We start from the raw sequence: 24,568 nt of genomic DNA, 5'->3' as shown, positions 1-24,568 counted from the left end.
AGCGACTAAACATTCTTGGTCAAAAATTTTGACCGAGATCCAAATATTTTTTTTTATTAAACACACACACACACACACATAGGCAGGCGCAGGCTGTGTGGTAAGAAATTTACTTCGCAACCACATAGTTCCGGGTTCACTCCCACTGCGTGGTACAGCCTCGGGCTGACCAAAACCGTGTGAGTGGATTTGTTAGACGGAAACTGAAAGAAGCCTGGCGTGTATGTATGTGTGTGTGTTTGTTTGTCCGCCGTCACCGTTTGTGCAACCGCAGATGGTGGCGTCTAGGTAACGTAGCGGTTCGGCGTAAGAAACCGACAGAGTAAGTCCTAGGCTTAGAAAACAAAAGAAATATGTACTGGGGTCGATTCGTGCGACCGAAATTCTTCAATGCGGTGCCCCAGCATGGCCGTAGTCCAATGACAAACAACATAAAAATAGATGAACGACACTGAAGCGTGTTTGTTTGTCTAACATACGTGATATAAGTACATTTATGTCTGCGCGCGACTCTGTACGTGTGTGTGTGTATATATATATATATACACACACTAATACATGTATGTAAACAGCAGTGTGGTGCAAAGCGGGGCTGTTCTATGTGTGTGAGTGCGTGTGTGTATGTATATACACACACGCACACAGCACATTCCGCTTTACACATAGATATAGGTTTTATTTCTAAGAGCTCAGAGTCGAGAGTAGCTTTATACCTGGCCGCGCACACACGTACACAAAAGCCCACCTGAATGAGCAATATTTTTATCTCTTCTCTCTTTCTCGTGTGTGCACACACAGATAGGCGTGAACACTTATATATATATATATCTATGTACAAATTCAAATACAAATATTCGTATTTATGCATACGTTTACTTTGACATACTAATATTATGTTGTTAGGTTTATCTAAAGCTTTGCAGAGCTAACATTTTTAATTTTCAAATCAAAAATGCCTGTCGTGATAATTATTTTCCCCCCACGAACGCATCATGTCGCCCAGCTTTGTTATATTCTGTCAAAATTAGCTAATCTAATGCATGTTTATTCATCACAAACTTATGGTAGTCGTCTTCTCTATTGATTTGTGGTGACTTTTCTAACAGGAATAGATGTAAATAAACTGCTGTTTTCTCAGGCAGAAACCAGCGAAAAGGAAACCATGTAATAAAAGAAAAGAAAGCCAGTTACATAAGTAATATTAACTTATTAGCTGATGATATCGGTGAAGGAAGCGATGTAGTGAGTTGTTAACATTGATCTCTATCTCCACATTTCTTTAATTGCTCTCTCTCTCCTTTTCTCCCTTTCACTCGCTACATTTCTTTCTTTCTTTCTCTTCCCTCCCTCTCTCTCTCTCTCTGCTCGACGTTTGTGTGTGTGTGTGTGTGTGTGTGTGGAGAGGTGCCAGATCTCTTTCTTCTCCCTCCCTCTCCCTCGGGGGAGCAACAGGCCACAGTTACCAACCAACGATCCACATTATTTATTTGCACTTCGAACGTTGTCTCTGTTACACTATGCAGATCACTGGGCTTTGCTGGGACAGGACAGAAGCTAAAACTGAAGATAGATGTTGAACAGCGCTTTACCGACCGAGAATGGAGGAGGCGAGACAGATGGTGGCGGCGGCGGTGGTGGTAGTGGTGGTAGGGACACGGGGGCGAGGGAATCAAATTAATATTCATAAAGTACTTGCTGACTAGTTTCTTACTAATAAAAACTACTAATACTTTTCTTCCTCCCCACCAAATCAGAAAAACTATTCATACACTCCCTCTTCTCGTACACTGCTAATAAAAATGTCTCGTCTACCTTGTAAGGTTTTTAAAGTTTATTTTTATTTCAAATATTAAAACCGAAAGAAAAAAAAAAGAGAGAGAGAGAGAGAGCAATATGTATTAAATGGCGCAAAGCCCGTAAAATACCGTATAAAATGGCTTTCCTTTTTCTACCATTAAAAAATCTGACAAGACGTTAAAATTGTCCACAAGTTTAGGCTTGTCTTATCTCGTTGGCTCTATAAAATCGTTCACCTTATAAATAGTCCTTAGTTTGTAAACAGTACTTGTTTACCCTAGCAGCAATCTTTTCCTTCGTATTCTTCCAACCATCCGCCTATTTTATTTGCTGCTCGCTTCTCCCACTCCCTAATTCAAACATTGATTTATTTCACTTATCTCTTTCCAAATGGCATTATTTCTTTTCAAAATAAAATTCCAAACATCTCCAACATCACCCTCCTCTCCCCGCCACACACACACACTCACCCCGTGTTTACGCCGTTTTTGTTTACTTTATTAATTTTTTTTCCGTGAGTTATTTTTTTGGTTTTGTTTTTGATTTTTATCCATGACCTTTGTAGAAACTGAAAATTACATCTAACTAGATATTTCCGCAGATAATTTTTATTGTTTTGTTTTCGTTTTTTTTTTTATTAATTGTTCTGTCAGACATTGCATTAATTGTTTAATATATTCGGGACATTATATTTATTTACTCATTTACCTGCAGTTGTTACCTGATTTTTCTCTCCTCTTTTATTTGTAGTCTTTCTTTCTTTTTGGTTTTTGTTTTGTTATTGCCTTTTCTTTCTCTTAACATACTTAGATCACAATCTATTCAAATATTTGCTTTAATTCTTCTAACCACCAGAGAGAAACAATCTAGTTATCCAGTCATACTAATGTAGCACTTCCACCGCTGCTGCTGCTGCTAACGTTTTCATCGTCGTCCTCCTCCTCCTCCCGTTGTTGCCGTCGTTCTCCCCCTCTCTCTATATATCGCCGCCTCTCTTCCTTCCTTTCTTTCTCTCTCTCTCTGTGTCTCGCTGCTATAGTTGTCTTGTTATCATATCCTCATTCTCGGGCCACAGCCCTAGCCCTGATTAATATTCATCAGCACCGACTGACTATTGTGTAGGAAGTGCTGAATAGGGCATTTTGCGACGACCCAAGAAGTACATCAGCCATTAACAAAGCTGTATAGCATTGTTGCGAAGGTGCTAAGGCCTCCTCTGTCTCCTCTTAGTTCGTTCGTTCATTCCTTCTTTTCTCCTTCCCCTCCCTTCGCTTTCTCATTTTTCCCTCCCTCCCTTCCTCCACACTACAATACGCAAGTACTACTCCTCACAGCAGCAACACTTTCAATAACAGTAGTAGTAGGAGTAGTAATCATATTACAATTTCTCTGTGTGTGTGTATGTGTTGTTTGTGATATACACACATATATTCATATATATTTTTTTTATCACCCTCTCTCTCTCTCTCTCTTTCTCTTATATATACATATTTTGATATTTATTTATAAAAAATTATTTGAAACAACATCAAGTATTTATATATATTTCTATAGACAAAACAGCCTATATATATTATAACTCACATATTTTCATAAACACACATATCAATATTTATTATATGTACATATAACAAACTCGTGTATATCTATTATTACATGTATTTATAATCTTAACACTCCTGAAAAGGTTAATACAACACAGCAGTGTTTGCATGTTATTTCCCCAAACAAGCAACAGAACGGATTAATATTTAAGATTTTTGGAAAGAAAAGAAACTTTAAAATACTCAGCTAACAACAGACATTTTACGGTGGGATCTTCACAACAAAATTTCAATCATGAAGATTTCGACGTGGTAAGGACTTTTTTTTTTCACTATTAGTTACACATTTGTTTAAAATCGGTTTCCTAATGTTTCTTTCTTAGCACGTTATCTGATCAATGAATATACCGGTAAATGATCTAACAGCAAAGGGGCATGTGTGTGTGTATTATATATATATATATATATATATATATATATATATGTATGTATGTATATTTATATATATATACGCACATACATGCATTTCTTAGGTCGCATTCGAAGTTACTACAGCTGCTGCTGTAAAAGTTTTCTTCCTTATTTAATGTTTTCATCTGTAGTTGTTAAACTTTATAACTTTTAGGCATATAGATGCAATAAATGTAATTTATAATATGTATTCGTCATGTAAATATTAGAATAAGCGGGATCGTGTGAAGTTGGGAAAATGCCTATCAGGTTTTTGCTTTTAAACTATTCTTCCGCTGAAATCATACAAATTATCGCTTTTATTTCTTTCTGGTTAAAGCTAGTTTGTTCCTATTTCCTTCTACATTGAAATTTATTCATCCACAGAATTTTATATTTGTTAGTCTTAATCGATTTCTGATGTTACGACTCTTCCGTCCCCTCCTTGGCCAGAAAACATGTGCTTCTTCGCAACCGTGTTCTGCGCCTGCGTGTCATGGAGCCTTTCTTTTCATCATTTCCCCTTTTTTATTTACTTTTCTCAAGCCTCCTTTTCCCACAATTCTTTATTTGTTTTCTTTTATTGGACTCCTTCTGTATTTTTCTTTCTCTTTTTAATTTTTTTCTGGTTCCATTTAAATTCTTTTATTTTCTCAAATCAACATTGTAATTAGCTCAACAAACTTGATGGGATAACTAGAACTTATATATATATATATATATATATATATATATATACTCACATATTCTATAAACATTTCTATAAATTGAGAAATCTTAGATGCTAATTTTCCAGTTTCATTTGTTATTGTTTTCAACGATTACACTCGTTTTATTTTGTGTCTGGTGTTTAAACATTTGCATCTGTGATAGTTTCTCAACTAATATTTACGCTATTAATTGCTAGGTAATTTGTATTTATTTCATCCGATCTTATTTCCAACTCGTCGCTCTTCACTAATTTAGATTAATGGATCTTATTCGTCTTCCGCTCACTTTTAGAATACCCCTTATTTATTTATTGTTATTTACTGTTTTCTTGTAGACATCCTCAATATTTCTCTCCAACATCGAAGCTATTGTATAAACTGTTTGTGCATTTTTCTCTCTTGCATTTCGATTGTTTTTTCCTTATTAAAACTATTTTTCTTCGTACTTCTTTTTATTTGACCTAGAAACTAGTTGTCAACCCTGAACATTGCTGATAATTTTTATCTACTGTAGCTGTCTTATCACATTATTTCCCCCCTCTTGTCTAATTTGCTTAGCCTATGTCAGATGTTACACATTTCTATGAAATTAGCCAGCCCGTTTAACTTTTCAAGAACATTTGTTTTTCATGGTACTAGTTTTAAAGTATTTAGACTGCTTCATTTAATATAATAAAGGTTTCATTTGATGATTCCATTTGCCAAAAAAACAAAAAAAACAAGCGTCAACAACAAAACTAACAAGCAATAAAAATCAACCTCGTTCTATTGTCTGCATCACTTTAATACCGTTCATTGAATACATCTTTTGTCATCTGTTATTTTTTAATTTGTTCATTGACAACTTTTTATTGTTAAAATTTGTGGAATGGAGAAGTGTGATTCTTATTTATTCATTGTTTACAACCAATATCCATTCTTTTCTCATACTATCTTCGTGTCATCGAATAAACTGAATGCAAAAACTTATTAATTTGCCCATTATCTCATCAATCGTCGTATTTTCACTTTTATTCACAAATATTCCGAATATAACGGCTGTTTTTTCTTTAGTTGCTCCAACTTGTTTCTCCGTTGGTCCTTTATTCGTTTTCCTTTTGTTCTTTCTGTCTTTCAATCCATTGTTTACTCACTCTTGAAAATCTGATAATTCAAATTAATACTGTAAGATTTTTAGTGATGTTTTCCCTCATTTTAAATTGGAAATATTTATTCAAACAATATTCTCAGGTTAATTATATTTAGAGTAGCTGTTACAGTATACCAAGGTACCGATCAATTGTTTCACGAAAATATTTGGAGCCATTCATTGTTTACGCATTTCTTCTTTAATATTAATATTATTTCATTATTTAATAATGAGAAAATATAAACTATGTCGTTTTTAAAAATAGATGCAGTTCCTATTTTTTGTAAATATTTTCAATCTAGTATGTATATATTTATATATATTTATACGCGCGTGTTTTTGTGTATATATGTATGTTTATATATATATACACACACACATAAAAGAGTGGGAGATAGAATATCGTTTTCAATGGGAAACTTATTTGGTTTATTTGTCTATATACGATTAAGCAAATATATCTGAAATTAGCACTATTTGTACACTCTTTTATTATCAAGTAAATTTTGTATTTTTTAAAGAAAATATCTAACTACGACTTGTACAAAGATTTCTTTATGCGCCATAACATTATTAAATGGCTCTTATGTTTGTCTTGTTTTAAAAAGTTAACAATAGTTTTAGGTTGTTCCTGGTTTCTGAAAAGCATGCTTCTTAATCTAAAAATGAATGTTAACAAGATGCTAGTAAATAGAGTATTTGACCAGTGTTTAGCTTTACAACACACCAAACATGTCTTTTTTTTCTCTCTCTACTCGTATTGTGTTGTTCAAATTACATTGTGTATAACGGGCTTATGCAAAAAGTTTGATTATTAGTCGTTATTTACTCTGATTTACTGAATATCTAAACATCTTTTTGGATACCTCATCCAATTTTACCCCCCATAATACTTGTGTAACATTCTTTTAAATTTTGTTTGTTTTAGATTTCTATATAAAAATATGATTCAATTGGTTACAGTTTTTTTCATTAGTCACATTTACATCCTTATTGTAAAAATATGTAGAGGATTGAGTAGGAGGTGATTCATGCAGACACATTTACACATGCTTGTGTAAGGTTTGTCTCTTTGGAATCAGAATAATGAAATTGGTTAGATGTTTCAATAGAAGAATCCTAGAAATAAATACAGCAGGTTTCGTTTGGCGGTCCATTTGTACTGGTTGCCTTGTTCAGAGGACATGAAAAAAAATTCATTTGTCAGAAGTAAAGCAGGTAGAGAATAATAGATGTATCAGAAATATATGTATAGTGTGGGATTTCCTGTTCTTTCTTGGGAATAGGAACTGCTCTGAATTTGAATTCATGCTTGAAAATTAATTGACTTAGGTGTTTTATCAATCGGAAATCATTTGTATGTTTGAGTTAACTGATGTTTAAACCCGGTACTTTTTCTTAATAATAAAAACTAGAAAGTACTAAAAAGAAAGTTTTTAAAAAGTCTTCATGTAAAGATAAGCTTAGTCTAACATATTCAATAATTTTAGAGCATGCCAGTTCATTGAAAACACCGGTTTTTCCTTTTTACTCAAGCATAACTTACATAGTTTTGCCTAGTAACCTCCCTTCACTTGCCACTTTTGCTCTTAGCATTTCGGCTTGACTAAGTTTTCTTAAGGTTTACACCATTTACTTCCTGGTTATTTCTGGTAAATCCTTAAATAAACTGGCGGTTATGTAGATAGTTGTGTAGTTATTTTGCTTTCGGGTTACATACTTTGGTTAAATTCCATTAGCTAGAGTTTTGTAGATTTGAATGAAACCCGATACAGTTTATATCTATTTGGCCATTATCAAATTAGTTCCTTTTATTCTTTCGTTGAGTATTTTTTGTTTACATCAAGATAAAGAAAAATACCTCTTCACTAATAATAGACCCTCCCTACTGAAAACCTTTTATTTTTGGCCCATCTTCATGATATAGCCACTCTGCTCCTTACCCCTACAATACCAGATTTTGCTTTTCAGGACTGGCCACAACCAACCTCTGGTCTTTCTATAACATATAGTTGCATTAACTTCCAATTTTCCGAACTCAAATTAACCGAACATATTTTAATGTGCCCTTCATGTCTGGTTCATACATGTTTTGTATAAAATATTTCTTGGACACAAGATTTAAAAACAAACAAAGTTATCTTCTGTTTAGCAATAGTTCACTGAACTGTCATTTTCTGAACCTAGAGTTACTCCTACATAGTCAGAATCACATTGGTTTTAAACCTTAAAATCCCTGGTAAAAATATTGCCTTCAATTTTCTCTCCAAATGTCAACAATAACAGCTTTAAGTCCTGATCTACACATTCTTACACACACACACATATACACAAATCGGATTTTATCATTGCTTGCATCTAGCTAATTAAGCTCATTAAAGCAAAAACTAATAGCAGTGATAAGCTTTGAGTTTAACACCTTTATTAGGGTCAGTACTTCTCATATATTCTAAAATGTGCTGTTTTTATATTTTATGAATGAAATCTGTATGTATCAAATTCCTGTAGTAGTTTAGAGAATTGTAAAATGACAGTTATCTGAATAATTCATTGTGAACATTTGAGCTAAAGTTTATTTTATAAGTTTGTTGTGGAACTTATACTGTTGAGAAAGTACTCCATATGAGGAACAAGTTGTAAGAAACCTAAAGCTTATTGATTTATTTTCATATATTGCAGGTCATTAAGTGGATCAGGCATATGTGGGAGGGCCATTTCAAATTATCACTATCTGAATGTGAGGGGAGGAATGAGAAAGTCCGGAAGTATTGAAGGGACAAGCTTATAACAGATTTCTTTTTCTCATTATTTCAAAGTAATTTTTAAAAATACAATTGATATATATATCATATACAATGACAGTTCCCAATCATCTTTATATATTTATTAATCCATTCTGCCTGAATAAAAATATAAGATTATCCTTGTTTAATAACTAATACAAGAGGTATATATTTTCTTAGTTTGTGCATCTTTATGAGAATAGTAGTAACTCTTGATTCATAATAAAATGATTTGGGGTTGATAAACTTGTACAATTTCTTCAAGTCACTTAAATCCCAAAGCTTTATCTGTGTACACTCTACATGTTTGAGCCAAAGTAATATTCTGCTCAATAATACCTTCAGTTTTGTTTTTGTGCAAATCATAAGTAAAGTTGGGTTTATTATAGGTTCAAAAATAATACTGTGTCTCTAAATTCAGCTGCTTGAATATAATGTTAGAAAAGTTTTCCAGTAAATTAAAGTTACTGAATATTTTGTAAAAATAACAAGAAATATCTGTTTTGTTATAAATATTTGTAAATAGTTCAGGATTTATGTGATGATATTATATTGGGTTGATTGAGTGGGGTATTTCTTTTCTGTCTTTCCTTCATAAGGTGACCCTCTATTAGAACAATTCAGTCGTCATATGGAGTATAATGAGAAAAAGAGATGTGGTTTAACAACTTCATTTGACAGCTGGTAATGAACTGAATACAAGACCCAAGAAACACAGAATCAATTATAAAAGGCCTGCTCTTTATAATGAATTCATATTGAGTTGATATCAGCATCCAAGGAAATATCCAATTTGGGCTATTTACAGTGAGGTTTGACACGACTTAAGTCAAATCTATTGTATTAGATATCTGCACAGGTCTTCAACAATGTATTCATGTTTTGTCAAAGCCAGCTAAGAGGCAAGGTGGATGAGTGATATGCCTGCTTCTCAGTCACGTTAACAACCCGGCTGAAACTGGCTCTGTAGTACAAATGTTTTGTTTTCAAAAGTTCTGAATTAAAATCTTCCACCAAACCTTAGTCACCCAACATTGAACTGATTGGCAGTCTTTCACATAACAACATCTAACACTAGCTTAATGATAACTAAGTTATTTTATTAAATTCTGTGTTATATTTAAAATAATTGAAAGAAACACAGAGCTTCTCAAAATAAATACAGTAACAAAAGGGTTAAAACCTTACTATAGTATGCATTCTGTTGTGTTTCTAGACAGAACACTATTCTACTTCATCTCAATTCACCTAGCTGATGGAAATAGGCAGCTGATTGATCTGAGATGGTTCAAAAAGAATTTCTGCCAGTTGTCATTGGATCCAAACCCTGGTTCTGATTATAGATTACAAGTAATAGCTTGTGTGTAGAACACCTTATTTCACATTCAGTTATTCATACACAAAACATGGCACAGTCATGACTATGTTGTGAAAAAGTTTGCTTCTCAGCCACATGGTTTTGCATTCAGTCCCACTGTGTGGCACCTTGGCTAAAAGTCCTCTAGTATAGCCCCTGGTGAAAACTGAAAGCTAGTGTGTGAATGTTATATATATGCTCATATGCTAGCGGATGTTTGTCTCTCCTTGTCCTGACATCACATGTTGTAGATGAGTTTCACTATCATAAACAGTGTCATTCGCTTCTAATATTCTGCAAAATCCTGTCCAGCCAGGAGGGAATATTACCTTACTTTGGAAACAAATTAGGGTTGGTGACAGGAAGGGCATCCAGCTATTGAAAATATGCCTCAGTAAACTCCATCTGATCATGGAAAAGTGACTTAAAACGATGAGAACATCTATCAGGTAGAAAAATAGGTGTATCAGAATGCTCACTTTGGAAATGGAAGTATTGTGGCCTAGCACATTAAGAAATGCTCATTTTGAACTGAAATAAAAGTTTTTTTTACATGTGGTAAATTACATGGTTAACTTCTTTATCTGTTTGAATGCACAACCCATGTTTATAGAGTATGTCTTGAATAATTCAGTATTTTGGAATCCACTCCTCCTTGCTATACTCAGGGAAGGAATTCACCTTAAAATTCAGGTTTATAAACTACTAGTCCACTCTGCAGTGGTACTCCTGATTAGAATGACAAGTTGTTACTTCTTATAATACCTATTTTCAGTCAAGTTGGATGGGGCCATGTGAGAGTCAACTGTTTTAGGTACATCAAAAAATGCCAAACTCTCAGCTTGTTGTGTTGTACTTAATCCACTGTGATTCAAGGATTCATATGCTCTCTGGTTATCAAGAATAAATAGTTCATCTGATGAATGTTTACAAAAGCTATCTAATTAGTTTTCATCCTAAAGGTCAGCTTATTGAGTTAATTGTAGCAAACCTTATTTCATGCAGCTTTTTAGTTATGGGTCATCTCATTTGTGTTTTTTCCTTGTGGTTATGACTTAAAACATAGCTCCTGCATCAAAAACAGTCAAAATCTATTTTAGCAAGTTGAACAACTGCTCCAGGAACTCTTCACTGTCTCCACTTGACATCATTTGTTGCTTTAGAGAGAGGAATGTTAGGAAACAACGTTTTCTGTGTTGAGTTTGAACAGAGACATATCTGACACTGTTTTGTTGAATATAAAAGGCACGCCTCTGTTTATAATGAAGGAAATTTGTAATACTTTTACTAACACCTGCCTGACATTAGCATATCAGAATGGAAACAAGGTGTCATATAGACAAATTTTACTAATTAAGAGACTGATATTAATATATTTAATCCTATTTATGACACTTCCTTAATTTATTATATACTTTATTTCCTGCCATATGTAAGAATTACAAAGCAAAAAAGATTCTGATATATATTCTAATTAATGTTGTATGCTGAATCTCATGAGATACCCCTATTGCACATTATGCTATGTACAAAGTGCTAGTTATAGTATTTCCCATCAAATTATCAAACTAAATAATATATTTACATTCAGAGCAATTTGTAATACCCATCTGGTTATTATTTTGATTCTAGAAGCAAGCAATCATTTGTCTATATGATAAGAGCAGAATATGATGCTTTATAGTGCATGTGTGTATATATGCACGCAGTGTCTCATAATTTCATTATAGTTAACTTAGTTTATTACTTTTTCGTGTTTTTTTTAAAATGAGTACCAGTAAGATTTTGAGGTTGATTCTATTGATTATAATTCTTCTCTGCACAAGAAGTGAGGAACCCTTTGTCCACTCACAAGAGATCATTTAGAATATGTAAAGAGTGACGACTGTTTGTTTGTACTTATATTTTATATGTTGAAATATCTGTGTCCAAACATCACGATATAACAGTATCAACCAGATTATCGCATTGCGCTTTGCATTGTTATAACATTCAAATGATGCCACTGGCTACATTAGGCAAACATTACAGTCAATCACAAGGGTAACCATTTACAGTTGAGTTGACTGGAGCAACTTGAAATGAAGTGCTTTACTCAAGAACACAGTGCACAGCCATGTACCTTCACATGTTTAAACATAAATAAAGAAAAACATTATAATAATGTATAATAATAAATAGTACTTGCTTGCATATATGGCAATTTAATTTAGAAGTTCATTTTATAACGTGATTCCAAGTTTGATCACACACCATATAGCACCTTGACTAATATCTTGTTTTTAGAATTTTGCAGTTGGAAACTGTGCAGAAGCCCATCATTTGTTTGTGTCACTTACACTTTAGGATGTAAACATCAATATGAAGATTGACAACAACAAAAAACAATGCCTTTTGATAGAAGTGTCTTGTAACACTTATTCTGCATCAAGTTGCAGAAGCTCCATTGTTACTTTTGCTATCAAAGACACAGTGGAGACCTATACTCATCAACGAAATTGTCCATCAGTTGTGATGTAAAATAATGAAACCTGAAGAGAAGATAGTCCCTCTGCATTCTTTCCTGCCAACTGGTATGTTGTCATTGAGGGTGAGACACTAAAATACATGACTGCATGCTTAAAGTCTTACCAAACTACAACCATTTCTGGTGGATCTTGGAGGATCATGTATATATTTTCTTGTAATAGGGAGTAGAATTTGAACTCAGAACACATGTAATAAATACAGATACCTATAACATAGCAGATATCTATTTGCTGCTTTGAACTGGTTCTTTATTTAGTGACCCTGAACGATGAAGGGCAAAGTTACCCTCAGCAGGATTTGAACTCTAGAACACACAGGGCCAGAATAAATACCATAAGGTGCTCTATCCAATGTTCTAACATCTCTACAAAATCTTTAACCATTAAAATAAACACTTTTGTATTGAATTAAGCCTAGTACGGAGATTATAGCATTAAAATACAGCTATATGAACTGGAACAATTATATTTATATTACCTGTCTTGCTGTAGTTAGTCTAACTTCAACATAGCCTTTTATTGCTTCATTGAACAGTTGCTAACCTTATGTCCTTGAGCAAGTTACTTTATTTCACTTTGCTCCAGTCCACTCAGCTGGTAAAAGTAAGTTGTACCTGTATTTCAAAGGGCCAGCCTTGTCACACTCTGTGTCACGCTGATTCTCCCTGAGAACTTACGTTAGGGGCACACATGTCTATGGATTGTTCAACCACTTGCACATTAATTTCATGAGCAAGCTGTTCTGTTGATTGTATCACCTGGGACCCTTGTCGTCATAGCCAACGGAATGCTCCTATATATACTAACCTTATAAACTTCATAAAGTACAATTACAAACCCACAGTGCATTAAAAAGATACACCCAACATTGAACTGATTGGCAGTCTTTCACATAACAACATTCTAAAACCATTCAGACATCAAAACATTGCTCACCCTGTTGCTACTCTAAGGGTTTCTGTTCTTCTGAACTAGCAAGTTCAAATTGTACTCCCTATCACAAGAAAATATATATATATATATGGTCCTTCAAGATCCAGCAGAAACAGTTGTAGTTTGGTAAGACTTTAAGCATGTAGTCATGTATTTTAGTGTCTCACCCTCAATGACAGAGCACCCTACTGGTGCTCTGTCAGTTACAATGAGGGTCCCAGTTGATTCAATCAACAGAATAACCTACTCATGAAATAAACATGCAAGTGGCTGAGCATGCCCACACATGTGTACCCTTAACATAGTTCTCAGAGATTCAGCATGACACATAATATGACAAAGCTGGCCCTACATGAAATAAAGTGTCTTGCTCAAGGACAGAACACACCTCTTAGAAATGAATTCACAGCCTCACGATCGTGAGCCAAATACTCTAACCACTAAACCATATGCCTTCATTTGTATATCACCATCATCGAAACAAATTAATGCACTTTCTACTGTTTGGGAACTGAACAACATTTTGAATAATGATGCATACATGATTGTATTGTTTGGAGGGATTAGTTTGACGAAAGATGTGTTTAATCAGGGTTAAATTACAATCTGTTATTTCAATGCAATGTCTCATGCACTAATTAGTATTCTAAATATTTCATCTAGACCTGGAACTTTCTGCTTATGTTTGTTTTCTTTACATATATCGATCTACGTACGTTCTAACTGAACATTGACCGCACTGACCTGACCAGTTTGAGTGGTCTGCAGAGTTCATTTGCACTTATCCTTGATGTAGGAAATAACGAGACGTTCTTTGCGATCATTCTCTCATGTTCTTGTAAGCAAATTATGTGACTTTCTTTAGTTAGCTTAACTGCAGACAGGTTCCACTTAAGTTTTTCCTGTGTGAAAGCACCTGTTCTAACATCATTGAAGTAGCCAAATTTACACTGACCATTCTAACAACGCAACTATAGAGTACTCAAGCACTTTATTGGAAACCTTAACATTTTTCGACTTGCAATACTTTATATGTAAGGATTGGCTATTTGACATGAGATCTTTGCTTCTATCATTATAAGCACTAAGCAGAAACATTATATTATGTATCATTCAGAATGTGTGTGTGTGTGTATACATATGTGTATATGTGTGTGTATATAGATGTATATATATGTAAATGTATGTATGTGTGTATATATATATATGTGTATGTGTATATATGTATATATATGTATGTATATATATATGTATGTATATATATGTATGTAAATATTTGTGTGTGTGTAGGTATATATGTCCCTTGTAGACATAGGACGTTTTTCTTATTGCTATGTAATAAAAAATTTTCAAACTAGATTTAAAAACATTGAAACCATATTACAATTTGTCAAATAGTTATTTAAGTAACTGTTCTTGTTATTAGTGCCTTAGCTCTATTAGCATACTTTGAGAAAAAGTTAAGCTTGTAGCTTTATAGGAAAATTGATCATGAAACTGATATTTGATATGGGTGGCAAATGCATCATAAAATTGAGGTGTTGTAAGTTATATTTGCTCACATACAATCAGTTATTACATCTTCATTGCATAGATTTGACATAGTAAAGATGAAAATCTTTAGATCTGCATGAGTAGAAAGGTTTATTTGCTACCGCAATTGTTTTTACAGCTGGGCACCTTTCTTACTACAAACTATTCAGTTGTTGAAACGCTTGTTTTTCATTCAAGTAAACTAGACCAACTGATGTTTGGGATCTTGCATAGAAGCACAACACATGGTTATAGTAAAATTTGATCATGTGTCAAGGTGTTCTCAGTAATCTAGCTCTTTAACTATACAACCTTTGCACTCATAGACATAGATATAAATGGCCTTTTCTCTTTTATAGACATGTTTAAGAGAAATTGTTAATAATTAAATAATTAGTGTTGACTTGTGCAACTTAACTTTTATTTTATACTAATGTTTCCATGATATAACTCAGAGATCCAATTAAGTTTGTAAAATGAAGATCTAAAATTCTGATTTTTATTTCTAGATCTTTCAAATACTTATCTACAAAGTGGGATTCAATCTTTTCCATAGTTTGAGAATAACACTTTTCTGTGAGCCCTTTTATATGAACACAGTTGTTAGCTTTGACACTGATAAACATGGTGTTAGATAGATGATATTCTGTACTCTGTATTTGATGTCTTGTAACACTGTTAATTTCTTGTGTAGACCAACATACACCATCAGATACTTGATTTGGATGCCCACACAATACTCTTTGGCTACTCTTAACTGTAGTTGATCATGAATTGATGTGAGCAACATTCTACTATTGCTCTGTTGTAGTGATTAGCATGTAATTAAAGAGGGACTGACAGTTTATGAATTTAGGAGCCAAAGAGTATATTTTTGACAAGACTTTGTCCAGTGATCAGGCAGCTTTTTTTGTGGTACTTTAATTTTATTTAATTGGTTACCAATAAATATAAAATATTAATTGTTAACCACTGAACTGATATCCCTTGTCCCATTTTTTTATGTTCTTAAAACTGGATTTTGTGCTTGTCTAATTGTATAGTTTATTTAAGTAATGGAATAACCGTAACAGTAGACTGCTGTATGAAATTACAAGGTAAATCTGAGATCACATCCCACTGGTATCAGCTTTGTACTTGACACCTCTGGTGGTCAGTTGAATAAATATTGCTTATATACTGCAATTGGGTCAGATGACTGAACTGCTTCCCTACAAATAACATTTTTAAGAAATCAATAAATGACCTTATTTAAAGATTAGGGGCAGGGAATTGTGAAGTTGTGATTGTAAGTCTTTCTCTAAAATTGAAATATCAACCAGTGAAGTGAAATACTGCCAACTGAAAATTGAAACCAGGTCACAGATGCAGCTTGGCAGGGAGTTTACCTACATTCTAAGGTTTTAGGAAAATAAACACAGCCCTTCTCTGATATCACTGATGATGATGGCTCACTCAGTCTTAGTTCTAGTATCCTACCTATCTCAAAATTTAACAGCTCCCTTTCATAGACACAGCTTCTTATATATTTCTTCCTTGATGCTTTCAATACACCTTTCCACCAGTGTCCATTCTGGTAAATCTGCATCAGTGTATCTAGTAGCTTCTTCAGATTACTTCTCCCTTGTTTCTATCTGTCAGTGCCTTCTTATTTCCTTGAGAACTAAAATATGCTTCTTTGTTCCTTAAACTTTGTATCATATCTTTCCAAGAAGCTATCGACTCATTAATTTTCCCCAGTTTCCCTCATTTTCCTTTCCTTTCTCAAGCATCCACCATCATCTTTATAGGCACCAAGTTTGTGTTTAGCTCCCCTACCTCACATACACACCACCATCTCCATTTCCCCTTCCCTTTTTTCCCTCCTCTTCCATCACCCAGATAAAATTCTAATACCCAGAATTTGGGATGTTTTGGAGGTGAGTGGATGGGTGTAAATCTAGGACAAGTTACTTTGAGAAAACTCTAAGGAGAGTATGTATATCATGTCTAAAAGTATGCTATGCTATGCTTAGAGGTGGGGTAGTATTAGTGGTAACTAGAAGTCTTAACTGTTACTTTTACTGGACTTCCCATTACAGTAAGACTGACAAAAAATAAAAAAATAAAAAACAAATTCTCCCCGCCTCTCTCTCTCTCACACATAGATATGTATACATAGACACATAAGCAATTATAAATATTGTTTTTAAAGGAACGTATATTCTTTCAGTTGACTTTGCATGACATTCTTTGCACTTGTTCTGTGTGTAGAAGCAGCTATCGTTTATTGTAACCAATTATGTCTGGAAGCATGGTTACTGAAGTGAAGTTGTCATGTACGGCCACTACTTAGATGAGCAACTGTTTGGAAAATTCATCTAAGGATTAGCCAAATGTTGTAAGAAACAAGCAAGTCCAGTTTCTTATGACAGTTTAGATTGACCAGTGGCAAAATACCTTCCTGCTGTTTCCAAACAGTTCTAATGACCACACACTATTTTGTTTATATTTATCGAGTATTTATAGCAGAATATAAATGCTTTTTATTATGACATCATGGTAAAAATTATTTTGCAATGTATCACTGATGTGCTTCAGTATGGGAAAACAGGGTAAAAGCAAAGTGTGTATGAGAGAGAGAAAGAGTGGCATGTAAAAAGCACCCACTACACTCATGGAGTGGTTGGCGTTAGGAAGGGCATCCAGCTGTAGAAACACTGCCAGATCAGACTGGGCCTGGTGCAGCCTCCTGGCGTCCCAGACCCCAGTCGAACCGTCCAACCCATGCTAGCATGGAAAGCAGACGTTAAACAATGATGATGATGATGATGATGATATTAAACTTTAAGTTTACATTGCCCATATATTTGCTGTTTGAAGGTATTTGCTTTCACTGCCAGACATCACATATCCCTTATGCGTCTATCATGGTCCATGATTTTTGTGCAGTACACCTAAAATGCTATCCATTCCGTTATCAAAGTGCATTGATTAATTTGCCTGAATCAAAGTTAAAACATGTATAAATCCAAAGCTCCTAGGCTCAGGCTGCATCAATTGAAAGTTTGTTTATTCTATGCACCTGCATTCCCTTGATGCATTGCCTATCTACAGCAATGTTCTCTTTATCCATTTCTGGGATCCCAGCAGATTCTTTCTTCATGTTGGACTGTAGCAATTTCAACTACAATGGGAAACAGACAGAATGAGTACAAAGAATACTGTAATAGTGTTTTTTAATGGCGGGATAACTAAAAGAAAGTTGGACTGAGAATGGAAATCAGCATTTCTGTAGATCTTAAAACTGCCCCACTGAATGTATTAACAATCTTATAAATCTCTCAGTACATTTATACATGGCCCGGGCAGGCTTTACAGGTATTCATCCATGCCTAGCATTTTTTATTGTTTGCAAGGTCACAACACACACTGAACACCAAGACTGTTTTTGACTTGCATTACTCTCTCTTTAGCTTTGTAATTTTATGTTATATAGACACACACACACATACATGCATACTAGCTCCTTTTTATTGATCTCTAACTTTTCAATTCATCTCTATGTTATGTTCTTCCATAATCAAGATCAGTTTTCCATTATACCCCCTTTCTCGTTATCTTCTTTTCCTTGCCTGTCTCTTTTTACTACTGCTTGTTTTACAGTTTCTACTTAGTTCTCTGTTTTGTTTTTTTTTTACTTGCTACATGCATTCAGTTGGTGTCTCTACTGGTGAAGATCACTTTGCATGAACTGGTTATATTAATACATGATTCTCCACATAAAGTTGGCATTGCTAGAACCAAAATCAAATGATATACACCTAACAATAATAATGAAAATGGATCTGTTTCATGTTTTGGATAACTATGGGTTGTGGTCATGTTAGTGCTGATAGAAACTTATTTTTAGGTTAGTAGATTTGACAAGGATAGTAAAGAAACCAGTACATTATTATTCTAAGTTTAACTTATATATATATATATATATATAAGGGTGGAGTAGTCTTCATGATCTTTGCAAGCTTTCTCAAACTGGTAAGATCGGTACGGTTGAGGTTCAGTTTTTTTAACATCTGTTGGTCAGTGCCTACAGAAATGTGTGGATGAGGACAAAGATAGAGAGATTAGTGAGCCAAAGTGGATAATTTGGGAGAGCAGAAGCTATGTAGTAGTGATAGAGAGCACAGGGGGAGGGATCCGAACAAAGTGATTAAAGAGTATTGGTAACTGAATCATTGCCAATCAGTTTAAATGATCTTTTGGATGTTGTCTAGGTCACCTGTGTGTTTATAGCAGCTACGTTGACCCATATATGTGAGCAGGGTTCCCAATATGGTAAAATTTTGGTTTTTATGATGTGGTTTTGGCTATGCAAGGGCACTACCTTGAATCATTTTAGTCTAACAAACCGACCCAGTACTTATTTACATTTTCTAAGCCTGATGGAAACACTAAGTTATGGAGATGTAAACAAACCAGCAGACACATGACTGTCCTTTTTCAGTTTCTGTCCACCAGATACACTCACAAGGCCTTATGGTAAACACTTAGACACTTACTGAAGGTGCTAAGCATGGGACTGAACCCAGAACCATGTGGTTGGGAAGTAAACTCCTTACCACACAACCTTACTACTGTGCCTAAATTGATTGTTTTGAAGAGTTTTTATGTTATGATATTATGTTTAATGGGGTCACCATGGGAGGTTTTCTTTATGTTTAATGAAGGCTGGAATTGCATCCACATAATAGTAAACAGGATTTTTTGAAATGGCTATATTTATTCCCAAATCTACACAGATTTTTTTTTTTATGCATCTAGGAAATTATTTTCTTTTTTTACCACGAGTGGATTCAAATTTCACTGAGTTTGGCTTTGCCTTTCATCCTTTTGGGGTCAATAAAATAAGTACCAATGGAGCACTGGGGTTGATATAATTGACTTAGCTTTCCCCTTAAAATTGCTGGCCTTGTGCTAAAATTTGAAATAATTATCTTTACCCCAAATAGTAGTGTCAGAAGCAGTAGAAATTGTACTTAAAATGCATTACAGTATAAAGTCATGTAACTTTACATTCTGAACTGTGCTAAAATAGGCATAAGCCCTTTAGCATTCAGAATACTGTCAAATGTAATGCTTATTTATTCACATTGTTTTGAGTTAATCATGTATTGTCTTGTAGCTTTGAGATTTCAATGATGTAATTATTTATTTTTAGAATGATATTACAAGGTAGGTGTGAGAGGCTGGATATGGCCAGTTTGAATGCCAAAGGGATAAAGGGGATAAGTAGCAGAATCAGTTGGGCTTTGAACAAAATACCTTGTTATATTTAGTCGATGTTCTTTGTTCAAATCCTACCAAAGTTAACTTCGCCTTTCATCTCTCCAGCATCATTAAAATAATTTACCAGTCAACTTCTGTGGTGTGCTTGATTGATTATACACTTCCTTTGTGGTCATGTATTTATATATATTTATATTGTGGTCATGTATTTATATTAACTAATAATAATAATGATAATTATTATTATTATTATTGCTTGTCCCTTTACATTCTGAGTTTAAATTCCGCCAAGGTCATCTTTGCTTTTCATCTTTTCGGGATCGACAAAATAAGTACCAGTTGAGCACTGGCATTAATAAAACCGACTTGCCCCTCCCCTCAAATTACTGGCCTGGTGCCAAAATTTGAAATCAGTTATTATTGTTGGTTTACTTATTTTATCCATTGAATCTTCAAGCATTCAATAAAACTTTCTTATTAATTAATTATTATAGTCTAAAAACAGCATATGTGTTATTTGAAAAGGTAAAAAAAAAAAAAAAAGATTTATCATGAGAAAATATATTTTTCTGTTGAATTTTAAAATTATTTCAGATGCTTATGATTAGGCTTGTGGCCAACATTGCTATTAAATAGAGTTATGAGAAACTGAAATAGCTGTATTGAATGCTTAAAGTTTAAGCTAAGAAAATAAAATGTAGTGATAATGGCTGGTGATAGACATATTAGTTTATCTACCATCAAAATATTTTACCTCACAAATTCTGTTAGCCTGTTTCCTATCTATTTATCTGTATATGCCTATTCATTTATGCTTGCTCTATAATCTTACAGACACACACACACATATACACACAAACACCCACCCATGTCTATATATGTTTGTGTATATACATAAACATAACCACATTTGCATAAATTGAAAGATATAGTATGTGTGTTAATAAATTCTCTGAATCACATTTTAAGAACTTGTTTTTGAGAGGTGAGGGACTAAGTAGTAGTAATAATAATTAAGGGGTAATTGGAATCCAGTGAAAACTTCCTGGTAAAAGGTGCTGCGAGTTAAGCATGCTTTATGAGAAAACTTCATTAAGGATTAAGATTGAGAACACTTGACTTGTTTTCAATTTCATTATGATTATGGCTAATACTTCTGTGGTGGTTTAAAGCAGACTTTGTCATGAAAAACATTAACAAGTTAGATAAATTATTTGGTAAAAACTGAATTAATCATATAATATAAAAGGCCTGAGTTTGGTCCCATTGCATGGAATTTTGGACAAGCTTCTTTTTTTTCTCTCATGGAATTGCCCCCTCATTGCTACAGTCTAATAACTAAGAAGTAAAAAAAATATATGTACACTTACAGTCTATATCAGGGATTGGGGAACTTTTTAACCAATTACCACAAAATATATTTATTTACACTGATATTACCTCCTTGATTTAAAAGGAAGAAAATAAGAGATTCTTAGAATTCGAAAGGTTTATTGAATCTATTTATATGGAGAATACAATCATAAATATATAGAGTATAAAACAAATGTGATAAAAATAAATTAATATCCTCATTATGAAACAATAGGATTTTTCTACCAACTTTTCCACTTCAGGTGTTCTTTCCATTTTGGTTACAATTATATCAAAATTGGGACATTTTGATGCCAGAGCAATTTGGATACAGTCTTTGGGGTACAATCAATTACTCTGCTTTTTTTTTTATGTTCGTTAGTGTAGAAAATCCTTGTTTGCAAGGGTAGCAATACCAGAAGAAAAATTTCTGTTGTAACGTAATTTTACTTATGTCTAATGAGCCCTCATTACCCTCAAGAATTTAATTTTTACCTCACTTGGGGTAATATACCCCAATTTCGCTGACTCCTGGTCTATATTAATGTTATAAATTCCACCAGTTCTACTTCTGTAAAGCACTTTCATAATTTTGTAGAAATCAGACGTGGCCTTGCATCTTGTAAATGGTTCACTGCACTGCCAAGGATCAAATAGCTATAAAATAAATAAATAAAACAAGCCAAAAACAATGTTTTGTTGTATACAGAAATACAAATTCTTGTAAATTTGAACTGTTTTGATAATATTATGTTTCACAGTTTAAATTTATTGTTCAAAACATCTAACATATTTTTTTATTCTTTGAACTTTTAAATGATTTGGTTTTAATCTCATTAACAAATATTTCAAAGGAAACGTAAAACAAAACAAAAGGCAAAATTAATTGATAAGTTGTTAAAAATTCATTAATTTCTTTCATTGTATTTTTTAATAGAGCACTTTAATAAGCATGTTAAATGAACAAATTGATATTAAATTTCTTTATATATGTGAGGTACTGTTTACACTTATAAGAGATACTTTTTGACACATTAAGTAGTTTAAAACTATTTTTCCCCACTGGATCTATGATTAAATATCCATTTGCTGCTTGAGATATTTTTCTATTATCAGATTAAGAATGCTGGTTAGTCAAGGACTAACATGGAGGACTCTTGCTTTGTTCTTTTATTCTTTTATTTAAAATTTTCTTAGTTATATATTCATGTCCATGACTTGTTGGAATACCATTTTGTGTCAATTAAGTTGTTTTGTCTTTTTGTCTAACTAAAAATTCTGTCTGAAACAGCACATCAAATCCTTTCTACTATAGACACAACAAGGCTACCTGAAATCTTATGGGAGGGGACTTAGTCAATTACATTGACTCCAATGTTCAACTGGTACTTACTTCATCAATCTCCGAAAGGATGAAAGGCAAAGTTGAACTCAATGTAAAGATGAATGAAATACAACTAAGCAATTTGTCCATTGTGCCAACTTTTCTGCTAGCTTGCTGCTAAAATCGAATCTATAAAATCAAGGTTAATATTTTGTGGGGTAAGGGGCACTTTATACTTTATAAATTCCATCTGTTTTTTATTATTTTTTTTTTTGGTAGTTGCAGTTTTGCTGCTAAACAAAACAGAAAATGAAAAAAACATTCTTATAGACACCTGATATTTGACTCATGTTGTGACAGAGCCAGTTTTTAACCTTTGTTCCACCACTCCTAGCTTGTTGATTCATTATATGCAAACAGAAGAGTGCGACACTGCTTTGCCTACCCAAATCTGACAATTTTTTTTATAGCTATATTTTAGTTAAAGAGGAACAACAAAAATTTTTTTTTTTTAAATTTTGAATTTAATTCTTTTTAAATGTCAGTCACACTACATAAAATGATGAGATGGCAGAATTGTTGGCATGCTGGACAAAATGCTTAGCAGCATTTCATCTGCCCTTCCTTACGTTCTGAGTTCCAATTCCTCCAAAGGTCAACGTTACCTTTCATTCTTTTGGGGTCGATAGAGTAATAACCAGTTGAGCACTGAGGTTGATGTAATTGACTTAGCCTGTCCCCCGAAATTGCTGGCCATGTGCTGAAATTTGAAACTGATATCAGTTAATATAAACCTGTTTCACTATTCCAAGATTTTGCTTAAGAGAAAACATTTGAGCTTATTGAAACTTACAGATTGTCTTTCATTATTAAAAATCACGCAAAGAAATACTTTATTCATAAATTCTTGATTAAACATATTATGTGGTTATGAAGCTTACTTCACAACCAGGGTTCAATCCCACTGTACAGCACCCTGATCAGTTGTCTTCTACTATAGCTCCAGGCTGACCAAAGCCTTGTGAGTGGATTTGCTAAACAAAAACTGTTGTGTTTGACACCCCCCACTAACGGTTGGCAATCGATGTTGGTTTGTTTACATCCACGTAACTTAGCAGTTCAGTAAAATATACCAAGAGAACAAGTACCGGCCTTAAGAAATTAATACTAGGATTGATTTGTACAACTAAACTTTTCGAGGTAGTACCCCTGCATAATTGAACCAAGTAAAAAATAAAAAAGCTAATCAGTTTAATGTGTTAACATATTTTGAGTTTCAAAGGCACTTCTAATTATCTTTAAAAAATTAGATATGGGCTGTATAAGTAAATACCCAAATGTAGTTTAATTTCAGCCATTGTCGGGTCTTATCAAACTGTCTAGTTATATATGAGTCTTTTATTTGTTCCACTCATTGGATGCGGCCATGCTGGAGCACAGAAAAGTTTAGTCGAACCAAATACTTTTCTCTTTAAAAAATTCTTATTCTTTTGCCGTAAACAAACCAATACCGGTTGTCAAGCAGTGGGTCGGTGGGGGACAAACAAGCACTCACACATATACATACGCGACGGGTTTCTTTCAGTTCCCGTCTTCTAAATCTACCCACAAAGGCTTTGGTCGGCCCGAGGGGATAGTAGATTCCTGTTCAAGGTAACACGCAATGAGACTGAACCCGGAACTATGTCGTTGAGAAGAAAACTTCTTCCTACACAGCCACGCCTGTGTATATATATGTGTGTATCAGCGTGGCCACAGCCTTTTACACTGAAACACGTAAAAGAACAAACATATATATATATATATACATACACATCCCCCCTTTTTCCTAAACTGTAAAATGTTATTCGAGAGGAATT

General features: G+C 33.7%; 1 protein-coding gene across 10 annotated transcripts in view; it reads left to right on the top strand.

Moving 5' to 3' along the window:
- The window catches only part of LOC115219411 (zinc finger MIZ domain-containing protein 1), a 453,289-nt gene that overhangs the window by 343,184 nt on the left and 85,537 nt on the right, over nt 1-24,568 (top strand). Inside the window, exon 1 of one of the 10 annotated variants that reach the window (XM_029789621.2) lies at nt 3,360-3,653. The exons of the other annotated variants lie outside the window; for them this stretch is intronic. The gene's annotated coding sequence lies outside the window, so the exon portion shown is untranslated. Of the gene's footprint in view, nt 1-3,359; nt 3,654-24,568 lie in introns of those variants that run through there. 10 annotated transcript variants of the gene reach the window in all.

The sequence above is a fragment of the Octopus sinensis genome, linkage group LG1 (genome assembly GCF_006345805.1).
Source record: "Octopus sinensis linkage group LG1, ASM634580v1, whole genome shotgun sequence".
NCBI classification, from domain to species: Eukaryota; Metazoa; Mollusca; class Cephalopoda; order Octopoda; family Octopodidae; genus Octopus; species Octopus sinensis.
Note: the sequence above shows the minus strand (reverse complement) of the source record. Positions and strands in the feature narration are given on the sequence as shown.